The 16692-nt window shown below is 47.4% G+C and overlaps 1 protein-coding gene across 1 annotated transcript in view; it reads left to right on the top strand.

The window, feature by feature from the left end:
• Positions 1-16692, top strand: part of LOC116376685 (phosphatidylinositol 3-kinase regulatory subunit alpha-like) — a 245533-nt gene that overhangs the window by 227809 nt on the left and 1032 nt on the right. The window lies entirely within an intron of this gene.

Here is a 16692-nt window from a genome sequence, read left to right as displayed (position 1 = left end):
GGTCCAAACATACCAAGACAGTCGTGAAGAGGGCACGACAACACCTTTTCCCCCTCAGGAGACTGAAAAGATTTGGCATGGGCCCCCAGATCCTCAAAAAGTTCTACAGCTGCATCATCGAGAGCGTCACTGGTTGCATCACCGCCTGGTATGGCAACTGCTCAGGCGCTACAGAGGGTAGTGCGTACGGCCCAGTACATCTCTGGGGCCAAGCTTCCTGACATCCAGGACCTATATAATAGGCGGTGTCAGAAGTTTCAAAACATTGTCAGAGACTCCAGTCACCCAAGTCATAGACTGTTCTCTCTGCTACCACACAGCAAGCAGGCCCGGAGCACCACGTCTAGGACCAAAAGGCTCCTCAACAGCTTCTGCCCTCAAGCCATAAGACTGCTGAACAATTTGTCAAATGGCCACCCAGACTATTTACATTGACCCCCCCTGACCTTGTTTTTACACTGCTGTTACTCTTTATGCATTATCTATGCATAGTCACTTTACAAATGACCTGTATATAGCCTCATTAGTGTTATTTTCTTGTGTTTACGGTAAGGTTGCAACACCTGTTGTATTCGGCGCTTGTGACAAATAAATGTTTTAAATCTCTCTCACTCTCCCCATCTCCCCCTCTCTCTCTCTCCCCCATTCTCTCTCTCTCTCCCTCTCTCTCTCTCTCTTTTGCTCTCTCTCTCTCTTTTGCTCTCTCTCGTTCTCCCCCCCTCTCTCTCGTTCTATCTCATTCTCTCTCGTTCCCCCATCCCCTCTCTCTCTATTCCCCCCTCTCTCTCTCCCGCTCTCTCCCCCCCCCCCTCTCTCGTTTCTCTCTCGTTCTATCTCATTCTCTCTCGTTCTCTCCCCCCCCTCTCTCTATCCCCCCCCTCTCTCTCTCCCGCTCTCTCCCCCCCCCTCTCTCTCGTTCTCTCTCGTTCTATCTCATTCTCTCTCGTTCTCCCCCCCCCTCTCTCTATCCCCCCCCCTCTCTCCCCCCCTCTCTCTACCCCCCCTCTCTCGTTCTCTCCCCTCCCCCCCCTCTATCCCGCTCTCTCTCCCCCCCCTCTCTCGTTCTCTCTCGTTCTATCTCATTCTCTCTCGTTCTCCCCCCCCCTCTCTCTATCCCCCCTCTCTCTATCCCCCCCCTCTCTCTCTCCCGCTCTCTCTCCCCCCCTCTCTCTCGTTCTCTCTCGTTCTATCTCATTCTCTCTCGTTCTCCCCCCCCCTCTCTCTCTATCCCCCCCCCCTCTCTCTCCCGCTCTCTCTCCCCCCCTCTCTCTCGTTCTCTCTCGTCTATCTCATTCTCTCTCGTTCTCCCCCCCCCCTCTCTCTATCCCCCCTCTCTCTATCCCTCCCTCTCTCTCTCCCGCTCTCTCTCCCCCCCTCTCTCTCGTTCTCTCTCGTTCTATCTCATTCTCTCTCGTTCTCCCCCCCCCTCTCTCTCTATCCCCCCCCCTCTCTCTCTCCCGCTCTCTCTCCCCCCCCCCTCTCTCTCATTCTCTCTCGTTCTCCCCCCCCCTCTCTCTCTATCCCCCCCTCTCTCTCTCCCGCTCTCTCTCCCCCCCCCCCCTCTCTCTCTATCCCCATCCCTTTCCTTCTTAGTCTTTATCTGTATACGTCCTGGTTTGACTCCAGATATGTGATGTATTTACATGCTGTAGGAATAGCAGAGCAGAGTGATGGACATTAACAGCTGTGATTTAGTACACAAGTACGCTGTATCTCGATCCACACCAGCTGAAGTTAGCAGCTAATTATTTTACAACGTCACTGCAGCTGCTAGGAAATACTCTACTGTATTGCCTGTCAGGGGTCAGGGGTCAGAACTCAGTAAACCCTGCTCAATAAACAGACACATATAGACATTCATACACACACACACACACACAAATAACCCCACACACATACAGTCATGCACATACACACACACACATATATAGTCATGCACGCAAGCATGCACACACATGAATGCACACACACACACATGAATGCACACTCACACTCACACACATACACATGAATGAGTGAGAGACACCAAGACACCCAGAGTTATAGAAGACATGGACCAGTGACTTTTTACATTCACACCCCAGGATTACTCAGTGGAAGAGGGGGGGTTCATCAGGTTACCACTCAGATAGATGGATAGAGAGAAAGAGTCTCTGTTTCATTCAACTTTTCTTATTTCAATCTCATTCTCTCTCTAGGGGCATTCTGCTAAAGTGTAAACACATCGGTAAGAGCAACCGTATGCCCCGTTCATCCCACGTGATGACTGCCTGTCTGATAGACACACACATACACACACACATACACACACATACAGACACACACACACAGACACACACATACAGACACACACATACATACACACACACACAGACACACACATACACACACACACACACATACACACACATACAGACACACACACACAGACACACACACACAGACACACACATACAGACAAACACACACACACACACACACATACAGACACACACACACAGACACACACACACAGACACACACGCTCGCCTGCCCCCGGAATGGTGTTTGGTCTTGTACTGAGTCCCAGTGTGATACAACACACGCTCTGTTGGTCCTTCAGTAGTGCGAGGGCTGGTCGTGAAGGCCTTTGCATGTGAGTGGTTTCCATGTTCAGCCCTCTCTCTAGACTAGCCTCTTCACTCGAGGAAAGAGCAGGAGAGGAGGGGGCAGTGTGAATCAGAGAGAAGGAGAGAGGGGGCAGTGTGAATAAGAGCGAAGGAGAGAGGGGGTGTTGTGAGTCAGAGAGAAGGAGGGGGGGGGGGTGTTGTGAATCAGAGAGAAGGAGAGAGGGGGTGTTGTGTGTAAGAAGGTTGGTGGGAATATTATACAGTCGTGGCCAAAAGTTTTGAGAATGACACAAATATTAATTTCCACAAAGTTTGCTGCTTCAGTGTCTTTAGATATTTTTGTCAGATGTTACTATTAGCATTTCGTAAGTTTCAAAGGCTTTTATTGACAATTACATGTAAAGAGTCAATATTGGCAGTGTTGACCCTTATTTTTCAAGACCTCTGCAATCCACCCCATGCTGTCAATGAACTTCTGGGCCACATCCTGACTGATGACAGCCCATTCTTTTTCTTTTACATTTTTTTTTGTAGTAGCTACTATCTTGTCTCATCACTACAACTCCCGTACGGGCTCGGGAGAGACGAAGGTTGAAAGTCATGCGTCCTCCAATACACAACCCAACCAAGCCGCACTGCTTCTTAACACAGCGCGCATCCAACCCGGAAGCCAGCCGCACCAATGTGTTGGAGGAAACACTGTGCACCTGGCAACCTTGGTTAGCGCGCACTGTGCGCCACAGGAGTCGCTGGTGCGCGATGAGACAAGGACATCCCTACCGACCAATCCCTCCCTAACCCATGACGACGCTAGGCCAATTGTGTGTCGCCCCACGGACCTCCCGGTCGCGGCCGGTTACGACAGAGCCTGGGCGCGAACCCAGGGACTCTGATGGCACAGCTGGCGCTGCAGTAGAGCGCCCTTAACCACTGCGCCACCCGGGAGGCCTGACAGCCCATTCTTGCATAATCAATGCTTGGAGTATGTCAGAATTTGTGGGGTTTTGTTTGTCCACCCGCCTCTTGAGGATATACCACAAATTCTCAATGGGATTAAGGCCTGGGGAGTTTCCTGGCCATGGACCCAAAATATCAATGTTTTGTTCCCCGAGCCACTTAGTTAACACTTTTGCCTTATGGCAAGGTGCTCCATCATGCTGTAAAAGACATTGTTCGTCACCAAACTGTTCCTGGATGGTTGGGAGAAGTTGCTCTCGGGGATGTGTTGATACCATTCTTTATTCATGGCTTTGTTCTTAGGCAAAATTGTGAGTGAGCCCACTCCCTTGGCTGAGAAGCAACCCACACATGAATGGTCTCAGGATGCTTTACTCTTGGCATGACACAGGACTGATGGTAGCGCTCAACTTGTCTTCTCCGGAAAAGCTTTTTTTCCGGACGCCCCAAACAATCGGAAAGGGGATTCGTCAGAGAAAATGACTTTACCCCAGTACTCAGCAGTCCAATTCCTGTACCTTTTGCAGAATATCAGTCTGTCCCTGATGTTTTTCCTGGAGAGAAGTGGCTTCTTTCCTGCCCTTCTTGACACCAGGCCATCTTTCAAAAGTCTTCACCTCACTGTGCGTGCAGATGTACTCACACCTGCCTGCTGCCCTTCCTGAGCAAGCTCTGTACTGGTGATGCCCCGATCCTGCAGCTGAATCAACCTTAGGAGACGGTCCTGGCGCTTGCTGGACTTTCTTGGGTGCCCTGAAGCCTTCTTCACAACAATTGAACCACTCTCCTTGAAGTTCTTGATGATCCGAAAAATGGTTGATTTAGGTGCAATCTTACTGGCAGCAATATCCTTGCCTGTGAAGCCCTTTTTGTGCAAAGCAATGATGACGGCACGTGTTTCCTTGCAGGTAACCATGTTTGACAGAGGAAGAACAATGATTCCAAGCACCACCTTCCTTTTGAAGCTTCCAGTCTTTTATTCGAACTCAATCAGCATGACAGAGTGATCTCCAGCCTTGTCCTTGTCAACACTCACACCTGTGTTAATGAGAGAATCACTGACTGTCAGCTGGTCCTTTTGTGGCAGGGCTGAAATGCAGTGGAAATGTTTTTTGGGGATTCAGTTCATTTGCATGGCAAAGAGGGACTTTGCAATTAATTGCAATTCATCTGATCACTCTTCATAACATTCTGGAATTTATGCAAATTGCCATAATACAAACTGAGGCAGCAGACTTTGTGAAAATTAAGATTTGTGTAATTCTGAAAACTTTTTGCCATGACTGTAGTTCTGTATCAGGATGTGTGGAGTATAAACATACTCTCTCTCTGTTCAGTTCTGTTCAGAAGAAAACAGCCTACTTGTATTGACAGTGTTGGGACTGTCCTTAGGACAGGGGTGTGTGGGTTTGTGAGAGTTCCAGGTACAATGTGTGTGTGTGGGTCATATGAGCATGAGAAAGAGGGGCAGTGAGAGTAACGTGTGTGTGTGTGTGTGTGTGTGTGTGTGTGTGTGTGTGTGTGTGTGTGTGTGTGTGTGTGTGTGTGTGTGTGTGTGTGTGTGTGTGTGTGTGTGTGTGTGTGTGTGTGTGTGTGGGTCATATGAGCATGAGAAAGAGGGGCAGTGAGAGTGACGTGTGTATGCAACCACGTTTGTGTGTCTAAAATGAGTGCTTGTGTGTCTGTTTTTGGGTTCGTTTGAGCGAGTGTGTGTGTATGTGCGTGCGTGCGTACCTGAATGTGTGGGTGTGTGCGTATGAGCTTGCGTGTGTGTGTGTGTGTGGCAGCACATCAGGCAGGGGGTCCTGTTGCGTGTCCTCTTTCCTCTCCCAGTCTCTCACGCTATCCCAGTCCCCTGATCAGGAACTCTGGTCTCCCTCCCTCCCCCTCGCCCTTCCCCTCCTCCCTCCATCCATCTCTCCCTTCCCTTCCTCCCTCCCTCTCTCCCTTCCCCTCCTCCCTCCATCCATCTCTCCCTATGTCAGGAGGACAGGGGAATAGATTCTGACTTGGCCTTTTGCGTGACAGAGGCTTTAGATGGATCCATGGCTCTCCTCCTCGTGCATCGCGGCAGCAAACACCAGATAAACCAGACTAGAGCTCAGCTTGCTGACTAACTCTCTTGAATAAGTGTTTGTACGGTAGGTCCTGGATGTTGTCTTTTTAAAGGGGTAGATGAAGGCCCGGAACGATACCAGTATCGCGATACTAGTTAGTATCGTGGCAAGGGAACACTTCTTTAAGAAAACAGCCCTAATGTTGGAAACAAACATGTTGCTGTTATCCAAGGCGACATGTGTTTATTCTCCAACCTATAGCACACAATACGTTAGATACAGCAGGACCGAAGAGTTTAGTCTGCTTCGTGTTTTCATTTTTGCCATGGAAAAATATAAAGTGCTACTGGTATCGTCACAGCCCTAGATAGATGGTTAATTATGTAAAAGCTGTCAGACCCACACTGTTGTCACTTTGGGTAGAAGGAGAGAAGTGAAGTGAACTTTCCCCGTCTGCCTGCTGCCTGGGAGACTTCTGAACTTCCTCCGAGCTGGAGTTTAGAGTTTATGACACCTGGAGGAGAAAGCTAAAGGCCAGGGGTCAAATGTCATGGCATTGTCCTTGTTTCAGCCCCAAACGCAAACAAACCAGCCAATCACACGGCTTTCCTTCAGCCAATGAGCTGTGTATGGGTGTGTGGTGGAGTTAGTGTGTGACAGTGCTGTTCTCCTGGGCCACATAACCTAACCAAACAAAAGGCTGCTGTGTTCAGTAGTGCTCCTCCCTAGATCAGTAGAAAGCTGCCTATGACAATGTAGGATCAGTAGGCTATATGACGCTTGGTACTATTAAACACAGAGTGCATGAGGTTAATGCGAAGGTCATGAGTTTCTGTACTTTGTGTTAGAACATTTAATACATGCTAGCTTTAGTCGATGGGTGTGGGAGGGCATGGACGTTTGTGCCCGTGCCCGTGTGTGTGTGTGTGTGTGTGTGTGTGTGTGTGTGTGTGTGTGTGTGTGTGTGTGTGTGTGTGTGTGTGTGTGTGTGTGTGTGTGTGTGTGTGTGTGTGTGTGTGTGTGTGTGTGTGTGTGTGTGTGTGTGTGCGCGCGCGCGCGTGCGTGTGCGCGTGCGTGTGTGTGTGTCCCTGACAGTGTTGCACTGTGTTGTGGTGGATGTGTCTCTGTGTCTGTGTGAGATTAAGGATTGGACAGGCTGCTTAAGCATAGGGTTGTGTTACTAAATTATACACAGAGACTTGTGGGAAATCCAAGCACCCACTTAAAGACGTTATCCTCTGAGTGAACCCCGGGCAGACAGGGAGGAAAGCCCCGTCCCTCACTGCGTCTCTATGGTGGTCACCGCAAACGCAAGCAGAAAAGCCTGTATGTTTTAGGAAAATAATTCCAAAAGAGATTTGGGGTTTATGCTCCTTGAAGGGAATTTGAACTTCCAAATTAAATTGCGAGGAAGAGGACAGCAGATAGACTAACGTAGTGTCATCTCATATTAGTGTGCTTGCTAGCCAGCTTCACTAGTGTTGATTGTGGGCCTGTATTCAGAACTACAGAAGCTGTCGCCTTATGTCTTCATCACAGTTAATGCGAGGCTACCTACCGTAAAGTCATAATTGCTACTCCGTGAAACCTTTCCCGGTTGTCTTGCGTGTCTGTATCGACTACAGCTCTTGAATCATGCCATGCACCCACATGACATAGCATGTCTATGTTAAATACACAGGCAGCTCTCACAGGTCCCTATAGGAAGTAGACAGAGAGTGAGAGTTTTGTCAACGGCGCCTTGCAGTGTAAATGTATTTTGCATATTGGAGATTTAGGCAGACTGAATTGTTACAATGTAATGTCAGTGCATCGACTCTGTAACACTATCGCTGAGTCTCAGTAAACTCCCAATGCATTTTGTTCTACTTTTGAGAATGAAAATTCAGTTGAAGGAATGAAACATCAGGTGAAAGAATGAAGCATACACCTCTTCTGTCTTTGCCGAGAATATGACGTGGGTGAAGTTGAACTTTCGCCTCACTTTTCTATCCGTATCACTTTTGCTAAAAAGGCATACTGTGGTTTAATACAGAATGTTTGTTAGTCTACCCCGGAAAAATAGCACATGCTTGTTTTCAATTGTGAATAATATAGATTAGGTGAGTTGCTTGATGCTCAATCACTAAATCAATCAATACTTCAATATACACAGAGTGTACAACACATTATGAACACCGGCCTCTCCGTGACAGACTGACCAGGTGAATGGTGATCCCTTATTGATGTCACTTGTTAAAGCCACTTCAATCAGTGTAGATTAAGGTAGGAGCCAGGTTAAAGAAGGGTTTTTAAGCCTTGAGACAACTGAGACATGGATTGTGTATGTGGGCCATTCAGAGGATAAATGGGCAAGACAAAAGATTTTAGTGCCTTTGAACGGGGTATGGTAGTAAGTGCCCGGCACACTGGTTTGAGTGTCAAGAACTGAAACGCTGCTGGGTTGTTCACGCTCAACAGTTTCCCGTGTGTATCAAGAATGGTCCACCACCCAAAGGACATCCAGCCAACTTGACACAACTGTGGGAAGCATTGGAGTCAACATGGGCCAGCATTCCTGTGGAACGCTTTTGACTCCTTGTACAACTTAGATGAAACTACCATAGTCAAAACGTGGGTGTAATGAGGACAAACAGTAGATTAGAATGTAATTGGTGGTCAGATCCCCTATCCATCTGGTGTCTGTTTCTGCTTCTCATCTGGGTTATTTTTTAACCAAAGGGCAAATAAGTCAGGAAAGGTCAGTGCATATAGCTTGGTAATGAGGGTCTATTGGTTTGACATGAGGATGAATTATCCTACCCCAGGGGATGAATTACTCTAACTCAGGTGATGAATTACGCTAACCTAGGGGATGAATTACCCTAATCCAGGCAAAGCCATGACGCTACTGTAAAATGATTAGTGCTTAGTATGTCTGAGGTCAGTCAGTGTCCCATGATAAGATGAACATCTACCAATTCAATCACAGACTACTATACCCTGCTAAGTAGACCCACAGACTACTATACCCTGCTAAGTAGACCCACAGACTACTATACCCTGCTAAGTAGACCCACAGACTACTATGCCCTGCTAAGTAGACCCACAGACTACTATACCCTGCTAAGTAGACCCACGGATTACTATACCCTGCTAAGTAGACCCACAGACTACTATACCCTGCTAAGTAGTCCCAACCACTAGTCTACCCTGGCTTGGCCTGACCTGGTGGAGCGTGTCTGCATGTGTGGGTGTGTTAGAGGAGAAGACAGGATAATGACTCCATTGCAGGGCTTAGGGCAGCTCAGCAGACCCTTAATACTATCTGCAGCCCAGCCTGGCTAAGCCCCGACTCCACTAGCTTACCACAGCACAACACATGGTCTACTAATGTCAGATAGGAAGGGTTAATCATCTCTACTCAAGATAAATTGCACAAGGAATAGAAAGGGAAGGAGGGAGAAGAGGGAGAGGTGAGGGATGAAGGTAGGGGAGAGGGGCAGAGGGACAGGAGAGGGAAGGAGGGTGAGGTGAGGGATGAAGGTAGGGGAGAGGGGCGGAGGGACAGGAGAGGGAAGGATGGTGAGGTGAGGGATGAAGGTAGGGGAGAGGGGCGGAGGGACAGGAGAGGGAATGAGGGTGAAAGGGGTAAAGGGAGAGTAGAATGAAGGAGGGAGAGGAGAGAGATTAAGGGAGAAGAGAGGTATAGGGAGAGGAGAACAAACAAGGGAGAGGGATTAAGGGAGAGGAGTGGGGTATAGGAGAATAAATGAGGGAGCGGAGAGAGATTAAGGGAGAGGAGAATCAGTGAGGGAGAGGTGAGAGGGTGAGAGGGAATGAGGGTGCCTTCCTGGCAGCCAGACAGACAGAATCATGGGAGATATGTGGAGAATCACTGTGGTGATGATGCGCAGCGCCCGCTCTGCGCTAACAAATTAGCCTAGCTCTTACTAGCGTTGGGCTACCCCAGGGGACTCATCCAACAGGAGGAGATATGAATCGTCCCAGAGGGGTAACACACTGCCCATCTCTGGGTTGGAAGGTGACTGACGAGGGACGCTCCTTCACTCCCATAAGGCCTGGCTGTGGATGGATATCCTTTTGTGTGTGTGTATTTTTTGTTGTTGTTGTTGTTGTTGTTTGTGTGTGTGTGTGTGTGTGTGTGTGACACGCTCATGACCCGACCACACTCCTCACCTCAGCCTTCAATCACCTTTTCCCTCCCTTTATCCATCACTCCATCCCTCTCCCCTGAATCAAACACCCGGCTAGCAGAACAGAGGGAGGGGGATTGGAGGTTGTGTGCTCAGCTTGGCTCAGTCAACACAGACCCTTAAAAATAACTGTCCACTGTTTCCAGATTTCTATGAAAAATGACCTATAATTAATTACAATGTGAGTGAAATAGTTTTCCTTCCAAAAAGTAATTAATTGTGTTAAAAAGCTGCTTTTTTGTGTTGGAATGGTGTGGGTGTACTCCAACAACAGAATGGTGTGGGCATACCCCAACAACAGAATGGTGTGGGTGTACTCCAACAACAGAATGGTGTGGGTGTACTCCAACAACAGAATGGTGTGGGCGTACTCCAACAACAGAATGGTGTGGGTGTACTCCAACAACAGAATGGTGTGGGTGTACTCCAACAACAGAATGGTGTGGGCGTACTCCAACAACAGAATGGTGTGGGCGTACTCCAACAACAGAATGATGTGGGCGTACTCCAACAACAGAATGATGTGGGCGTACTCCAACAACAGAATGGTGTGGGCGTACTCCAACAACAGAATGGTGTGGGTGTACTCCAACAACAGAATGGTGTGGGTGTACTCCAACAACAGAATGATGTGGGCGTACTCCAACAACAGAATGGTGTGGGCGTACTCCAACAACAGAATGATGTGGGCGTACTCCAACAACAGAATGGTGTGGGCGTACTCCAACAACAGAATGGTGTGGGCGTACTCCAACAACAGAATGATGTGGGCGTACTCCAACAACAGAATGGTGTGGGCGTAACACAACAACAGAATGATGTGGGCGTAACACAACAACAGAATGATGTGGGCGTAACACAACAACAGAATGGTGTGGACGTACCACAACAACAGAATGGTGTGGGGCGTACCACAACAACAGAATGGTATGGGCGTAACACAACAACAGAATGGTGTGGACGTACCACAACAACAGAATGGTGTGGGGCGTAACACAACAACAGAATGATGTGGGCGTAACACAACAACAGAATGATGTGGGCGTAACACAACAACAGAATGGTGTGGACGTACCACAACAACAGAATGGTGTGGGGCGTACCACAACAACAGAATGGTGTGGGCGTAACACAACAACAGAATGGTGTGGACGTACCACAACAACAGAATGGTGTGGACGTACCACAACAACAGAATGGTGTGGGTGTACCACAACAACAGAATGGTGTGGGTGTACCACAACAACAGAATGGTGTGGGCGTAACACAACAACAGAATGGTGTCGGCGTACTCCAACAACAGAATGGTGTGGGCGTAACACAACAACAGAATGATGTGGGCGTAACACAACAACAGAATGATGTGGGCGTACTCCAACAACAGAATGGTGTGGGCGTACCCCAACAACAGAATGGTGTGGGCGTAACACAACAACAGAATGGTGTGGGCGTACTCCAACAACAGAATGGTGTGGGCGTAACACAACAACAGAATGGTGTGGGCGTAACACAACAACAGAATGGTGTGGGCGTAACACAACAACAGAATGGTGTGGGCGTACCCCAACAACAGAATGGTGTGGGCGTAACACAACAACAGAATGGTGTGGGCGTACTCCAACAACAGAATGGTGTGGGCGTAACACAACAACAGAATGGTGTGGGCGTAACACAACAACAGAATGGTGTGGGCGTAACACAACAACAGAATGGTGTGGGCGTAACACAACAACAGAATGGTGTGGGCGTAACACAACAACAGAATGGTGAGGACGTACCACAACAACAGAATGATGTGGGCGTAACACAACAACAGAATGGTGTGGGCGTAACACAACAACAGAATGGTGTGGGCGTAACACAACAACAGAATGGTGAGGACGTACCACAACAACAGAATGATGTGGACGTACCACAACAACAGAATGGTGTGGGCGTAACACAACAACAGAATGATGTGGGCATAACACAACAACAGAATGGTGAGGACGTACCACAACAACAGAATGGTGTGGGGCGTACCACAACAACAGAATGGTGTGGGCGTAACACAACAACAGAATGGTGTGGGCGTAACACAACAACAGAATGGTGAGGACGTACCACAACAACAGAATGGTGAGGACGTACCACAACAACAGAATGATGTGGGTGTACCACAACAACAGAATGATGTGGGCATAACACAACAACAGAATGGTGAGGACGTACCACAACAACAGAATGATGTGGGCATAACACAACAACAAGCATTTTTTTAATGACCGGTCTGTTTTAGATACAAGTTTGAAGTGGGTTTTTTAAGTGTTTTTTTTCTCCAAATTATTCTTTGGCCATATACGAGTATATGATGAGTCAACAACTCACTTTGTCCTTCTGGCCCTGTTCGTGTTCTAGACTAGACTAAAATGGCCCTGTTAGTGTTCTAGACTAGACTGGCCCTGTTAGTGTTCTAGACTAGACTGGCCCTGTTAGTGTTCTAGACTAAACTAAAATGGCCCCGTTAGTGTTCTAGACTAGACCGGACTGGCCCTGTTAGTGTTCTAGATAAGACTAGACTGGCCCTTTTAGTGTTCTAGACTAAACTAGACTGGCCCTGTTAGTGTTCTTGACTAGACTAAACTGGCCCTGTTAGTGTTCTAGACTAGACTACACTGGCCCTGTCATTGTTCTAGACTAGACTAAACTAGACTGGCCCTTTTAGTGTTCTAGACTGGCCCTGTTAGTGTTCTAGACTAGACTAAACTGGCCCTGTTATTGTTCTAGACTAGACTAAACTAGACTGGCCCTATTAGTGTTCTAGACTAAACTAGACTGGCCCTGTTAGTGTTCTAGACTAGACTACACTGGCCCTGTCATTGTTCTAGACTAGACTAAACTAGACTGGCCCTTTTAGTGTTCTAGACTGGCCCTGTTAGTGTTCTAGACTAGACTAGGTTATATCCTTCCTGTTTGGCCCTGTCCGGGGGTGTCCTCGGATGGGGCCACAGTGTCTCCTGACCCCTCCTGTCTCAGCCTCCAGTATTTATGCTGCAGTAGTTTATGTGTCGGGGGGCTGGGGTCAGTTTGTTATATCTGGAGTACTTCTCCTGTCCTATTCGGTGTCCTGTGTGAATCTAAGTGTGCGTTCTCTAATTCTCTCCTTCTCTCTTTCTTTCTCTCTCTCGGAGGACCTGAGCCCTAGGACCATGCCCCAGGACTACCTGACATGATGACTCCTTGCTGTCCCCAGTCCACCTGGCCATGCTGCTGTTCCAGTTTCAACTGACCTGAGCCCTAGGACCATGCCCCAGGACTACCTGACATGATGACTCCTTGCTGTCCCCAGTCTACCTGGCCATGCTGCTGCTCCAGTTTCAACTTCCACCTGACTGTGCTGCTGCTCTAGTTTCAACTGTTCTGCCTTATTATTATTCGACCATGCTGGTCATTTATGAACATTGAACATCTTGACCATGTTCTGTTATAATCTCCACCCGGCACAGCCAGAAGAGGACTGGCCACCCCACATAGCCTGGTTCCTCTCTAGGTTTCTTCCTAGGTATTGGCCTTTCTAGGGAGTTTTTCCTAGCCACTGTGCTTCTCCACCTGCATTGCTTGCTGTTTGGGGTTTTAGGCTGGGTTTCTGTACAGCACTTTGAGATATCAGCTGATGTACGAAGGGCTATATAAATAAATTTGATTTGATTTAAACTGGCCCTGTTATTGTTCTAGACTAGACTAAACTAGACTGGCCCTATTAGTGTTCTAGACTAAACTAGACTGGCCCTGTTAGTGTTCTAGACTAGACTAAACTGGCCCTGTTATTGTTTTAGACGAAACCAGACTGACTCTGACCTCACTTAGAAATGAACTAATTACAATAAATCCAAGAAGATACTGTGGATTGACCTGTCATTGTCCAATGACAGGTCTGTAGTGGCTGACTGAATGACTGAATGACTGGGACTTGGTCTTCTCCCTGGAGGCTCTTATCATGCAGAAAGTGGCTATATCCAAATTGGCACCCTTTTCCCTAAATAGTGCACTACTTTTGAACAGAGCACTATGAGCGGTTTTGAAAGCACCAAGTGTGTTTCCAGTCCAGGGCAGCTACAGTATCTCAGCACTATTTGGTGTCATTCTGGCTAAATAATCAGGACAGACGTTCATTAACTGGCTTAGAGGGGGAGGTTATACACCTCTAAGCCGGTCACTAAGACTTTTACTGGGGATTATGTACTGTACTGTAGCCGTGCCATGTAAATAAAAGGAGCCCTCGAAACTGAGAGGAGAGAGAGAACGAGAGGGTGAGCTGCACAGAAATGAAAATTAATGGTCCCTTGGAAAGATCCCTGACAGCACAGCATATCCTCTCACTGTGTGTGTGTGTGTGTGTGTGTGTGGAGGGGGTGGGGGGGTGGGGGGGGGGGGGGGGTTCGTGTGAGGGGGGTGATATAGGTTCCCATCAAACGCACTAGACCCTGTGGGATGATGTCTCTTATACACTGCTGCTCTGATCACCCTGATTGTTGACACTGCTGCTCTGATCAGCCTGATTGTTAACCCTGCTGCTCTGATCAGCCTGATTGTTAACCCTGGGCTCTGATCAGCCTGATTGTTAAGCCTGCTGCTCTGATCAGCCTGATTGTTAACCCTGCTGCTCTGATCAGCCTGATTGTTAACCCTGGGCTCTGATCAGCATGATTGTTAACCCTGGGCTCTGATCAGCCTGATTGTTAACCCTGCTGCTCTGATCAGCCTGATTGTTAACCCTGCTGCTCTGATCAGCCTGATTGTTAACCCTGCTGCTCTGATCAGCCTGATTGTTAACCCTGGGCTCTGATCAGCCTGATTGTTGACCCTGCTGCTCTGATCAGCCTGATTGTTAACCGGGGGCTTTGCGGCAGGTATCCTGGCGGATAAGAGCATTGGGCCGCTAACCGATGTGCCAATGTGCGGTTCCGACCTAGAATATGTGGACAACTATAAATACCTAGGTGTCTGGCTAGACTGTAAACTCTCCTTCCAGACTCATATTAAACATCTCCAATCCAAAATCAAATCTAGAATCGGCTTCCTATTTCGCAACAAAGCATCATTCACTCACGCCGACAAACTGAATATCCTACCGATCTTCGACTTTGGCAATGTCATCTACAAAATAGCTTCCAATACTCTACTCAGCAAACTGGATGTAGTCTATCACAGTGCCATCCATTTTGTTACCAAATCACCTTATACCACCCACCACTGTGACCTGTATGCTCCAGTTGGCTGGCCCTCGCTACATATTCGTCGCCAGACCCACTGGCTCCAGGTCATCCAGGTCTATGCTAGGTAAAGCTCCACCTTATCTCAGCTCACTGGTCACGATAACAACACCCACCCGTAGCACATGTTCCAGCAGGTGTATCTCACTGATCATCCCCAAAGCCAACACCTCATTTGGCTGCCTTTCCTTCCAGTTCTCTGCTGCCAGTGACTGGAACGAATTGCAAAAATCGCTGAAGTTGGAGACTTTTATATCCCTAACCAACTTTAAACATCAACTATCTGAGCAGCTAACCGATCGCTGCAGCTGTACATAGTCCATCTGTAAATAGCCCACCCAATCTATCTACCTCATCCGCATACTGTTTTTATTTTATAGACTTTTCTGCTATTTTGTACACCAGTATCTCTACTTGCACATCATCATCTGCTCATTTATCACTCCAGTGTTAATCTGCTAAATTGTAACTATTTTCTCCTCTGGCCTATTTATTGCCTCCCTCCTCATGCCTTTTGCACACACTGAATATAGATTTTTTTTCTACTATGTTATTGATTTGTTTATTTTGTTATTGGCTTGTTTATTGTTTACTCCATGTGTAACTCTGTGTTGTTGTCTGTGTCACACTGCTTTGCTTTATCTTGGCCAGGTCGCAGTTGCAAATGAGAACTTGTTCTCAACTAGCCTACCTGGTTAAATAAAGGTGAAAAAAAAATGTGGTTGACAGTATCTGTTAAGGCCTTATTATCTATCCATGATGCACCACACTGCTGTAAAGATAGCAAACCACTTCTGTGCTACCCACAATTCTATTTCACCCACAATATAACCATAAAATAACTATAACCTGAGCTGCCTGTAGGTAGGCTCTATAGTACCCAATGTTGGTAACTTATGGAACGAACCAACTATGTGCTACCCAAAAGCAATTTCACAGACAATAACCAGAGAGTCTCTTCTGCCTCTAAAGCAGTCACCATTGCTAACTTGATGGAGCCTACCACACCATTAGCAACCATCATCAGAGTCCTGTGATTCAGTTAGTAGTTACAGTAGCAACCATCATCAGAGTCCTGTGATTCAGTTAGTAGTTACAGTAGCAACCATCATCAGAGTCCTGTGATTCAGTTAGTAGTTACTATAGCAACCATCATCAGAGTCCTGTGATTCAGTTAGTAGTTACAGTAGCAACCATCATCAGAGTCCTGTGATTCAGTTAGTAGTTACAGTAGCTACCATCATCAGAGTCCTGTGATTCAACTAGTAGTTACTATAGCAACCATCTTCAGAGTCCTGTGACTCTAGTTAGTAGTTACTGTAGCAACCATCATCAGAGTCCTGTGATTTAGTTACTATAGCAACCATCATCAGAGTCCTGTGATTCAGTTAGTAGTTACTGTAGCAACCATCATCAGAGTCCTGTGATTCAGTTAGTAGTTACTGTAGCAACCACCATCAGAGTCCTGTGACTCAGTTAGTAGTTACTGTAGCAACCATCATCAGAGTCCTGTGATTCAGTTAGTAGTTACTGTAGCAACCATTAACAGAGTCCTGTAATTCAGTTAGTAGTTACTATAGCAACCATCATCAGAGTCCTGTGACTCTAGTTAGTAGTTACT

Source organism: Oncorhynchus kisutch, linkage group LG13, assembly GCF_002021735.2.
Source record: "Oncorhynchus kisutch isolate 150728-3 linkage group LG13, Okis_V2, whole genome shotgun sequence".
Lineage (NCBI taxonomy): Eukaryota > Metazoa > Chordata > Actinopteri > Salmoniformes > Salmonidae > Oncorhynchus > Oncorhynchus kisutch.
This window is presented reverse-complemented; position numbering and strand designations above follow the sequence as displayed.